This window comes from Corella eumyota, chromosome 3 (genome assembly GCF_963082875.1).
Source record: "Corella eumyota chromosome 3, kaCorEumy4.1, whole genome shotgun sequence".
Lineage (NCBI taxonomy): Eukaryota > Metazoa > Chordata > Ascidiacea > Phlebobranchia > Corellidae > Corella > Corella eumyota.
In genome coordinates, this window is record NC_137492.1 from 12,565,148 (window position 1) to 12,567,647 (window position 2,500).

Here is a 2,500-nt window from a genome sequence, read left to right on the forward strand (position 1 = left end):
GCGCGCGGCTTCGCCCGAAAGGGCGTCTGGCCGGTGTCGACGGCGTCCAGATCGCGGCTTACGCCGGGTTTGAGGAGCTAAGCAAAAATAGTGATTGAGTAATACAGTGCGATACCGCGACGGGGAAAGCGAAAGACTCCGTTCGCGTATTTTGTCGGCCGATAGTTACCTGGTTGATCCTGCCAGTAGTCATATGCTTGTCTCAAAGATTAAGCCATGCATGTCTCAGTACGAACTTGCGTACGGTAAAACTGCGAATGGCTCATTAAATCAGTCGTGATTCATTTGATCGTAAATTTTACTTGGATAACTGTGGTAATTCTAGAGCTAATACATGCAAAAAGCGCCGACCTTGCGGGAGGCGCGCCTTTATCATATCAAAAACCTGCCGGGCTTCGGCTCGTCTTGTTGGCGACTCGGGATAACTTTGCTGATCGCACGGTCTTGCACCGGCGACGGATCATTCAAGTGTCTGCCCTATCAACTTTCGTCGGTACGGTATCTGCCTACCGAGGTTCTTACGGGTAACGGGGAATCAGGGTTCGATTCCGGAGAGGGAGCCTGAGAAACGGCTACCACATCCAAGGAAGGCAGCAGGCGCGCAAATTACCCATTCCCGACGCGGGGAGGTAGTGACGAAAAATAACGATACAGGACTCTAACGAGGCCCTGTAATTGGAATGAGTACACTGTAAAAATTTTAACGAGTATCCATTGGAGGGCAAGTCTGGTGCCAGCAGCCGCGGTAATTCCAGCTCCAAAAGTGTATATTTAAGTTGTTGCGGTTAAAAAGCTCGTAGTTGGATTTTGGGCGCAGGCGTTCGGTCCGTCGCAAGGCGTGCACTGTTCGTTCTGGCTTTACCTCCGGTTTTCCGTCGGTGCTCTTGACTGAGTGTCGGCGGCGGCCGGGACGTTTACCTTGAAAAAATTAGAGTGTTCAAAGCAGGCGCTTCGCCTGGATAGTGTTGCATGGAATAATGAAATAGGACCTCGGTTCTTTTTTGTTGGTTTTCGGAGCGCGAGGTAATGATTAAGAGGGACGGACGGGGGCATTCGTACTGTGCCGTTAGAGGTGAAATTCTTGGATCGGCGCAAGACGAACGACTGCGAAAGCATTTGCCAAGAATGTTTTCTTTAATCAAGAGCGAAAGTCAGAGGTTCGAAGACGATCAGATACCGTCCTAGTTCTGACTATAAACGATGCCAACTAGCGATCGGGGGGCGTTATTTTGACGACCTCTCCGGCAGCTTGCGGGAAACCAAAGTCTTTGGGTTCCGGGGGAAGTATGGTTGCAAAGCTGAAACTTAAAGGAATTGACGGAAGGGCACCACCAGGAGTGGAGCCTGCGGCTTAATTTGACTCAACACGGGAAATCTCACCCGGCCCGGACACAGCGAGGATTGACAGATTGAGAGCTCTTTCATGATTCTGTGGGTGGTGGTGCATGGCCGTTCTTAGTTGGTGGAGCGATTTGTCTGGTTAATTCCGATAACGAACGAGACTCTGGCTTGCTAAATAGTTACGCGGCCTTCCCGGCCGGCGTTTAACTTCTTAGAGGGACTAGTGGCGTTTAGCCACACGAGATTGAGCAATAACAGGTCTGTGATGCCCTTAGATGTTCGGGGCCGCACGCGCGCTACACTGACCGGATCAACGTGTGTTCGCCTTGGCCGAAAGGTCTGGGTAACCCGATGAACCCCGGTCGTGCTAGGGATAGAGAATTGAAATTATTTCGCTTGAACGAGGAATTCCCAGTAAGCGCGAGTCATTAGCTCGCGTTGATTACGTCCCTGCCCTTTGTACACACCGCCCGTCGCTACTACCGATTGAATGGTTTAGTGAGGTCCTCCGATTGGGCCCGGGCTCGACTGGCGACGGTTGGGTCTTGGCCCGAAAAGACGATCTAACTTGATTACTTAGAGGAAGTAAAAGTCGTAACAAGGTTTCCGTAGGTGAACCTGCGGAAGGATCATTAGCGCGAGAAAAAAAATCGAAGAGCGAAAGAGCAAACACCGGGACGGCGACGTGCCTCGGCGCGTCCGCCGCCCCGCGATCAGGAACTTGTTTTGTCGGCGTCGAGTGCCCGAAGGCTTCATGCGGTGCGCGGGCTTGTCGCACTATTTGTTGCGACCGCGACCCGCTCGGCGTCACGCGATTTTTTCAGCCGGATGGCGAATCGAGGTTAGGAATCGAAGAGCGAAAAGCAAACAAACAAACGATGGCTCTTGGCGGTGGACCACTCGGCTCGCGAGTCGATGAAGGACGCAGCAAGCTGCGTGATTTAATGTGAATTGCAGAACACATTGAGCATTGACGATCTGAACGCGTATTGCGGCCTCGGGTTCATCCCGGGACCGCGTCCGTCTCAGGGTCGCAGAAACGACAACGGCCGGCGGGATCGGCTCCGCGACGGCTCGGCTCGCGTGCGTATGCCCGGCGACGGGCAATCGCCGCTCGGTTGAAGGTGGAAAGTTTTGGTATTCGGGCTCGCGTCAGCGA

At 53.1% G+C, this 2,500-nt stretch overlaps 2 non-coding genes across 2 annotated transcripts; both read left to right on the top strand.

Annotated features, from left to right (window-relative positions):
• Positions 1-166: 166 nt before the first annotated feature.
• On the top strand, positions 167-1,976 carry LOC145747206 (small subunit ribosomal RNA). The gene has a single exon (XR_014281948.1). It is a non-coding gene; the product is annotated as a small subunit ribosomal RNA (ribosomal RNA).
• A 245-nt stretch (positions 1,977-2,221) lies between these two features.
• On the top strand, positions 2,222-2,375 carry LOC145748700 (5.8S ribosomal RNA). The gene has a single exon (XR_014283297.1). It is a non-coding gene; the product is annotated as a 5.8S ribosomal RNA (ribosomal RNA).
• Positions 2,376-2,500: the final 125 nt, after the last annotated feature.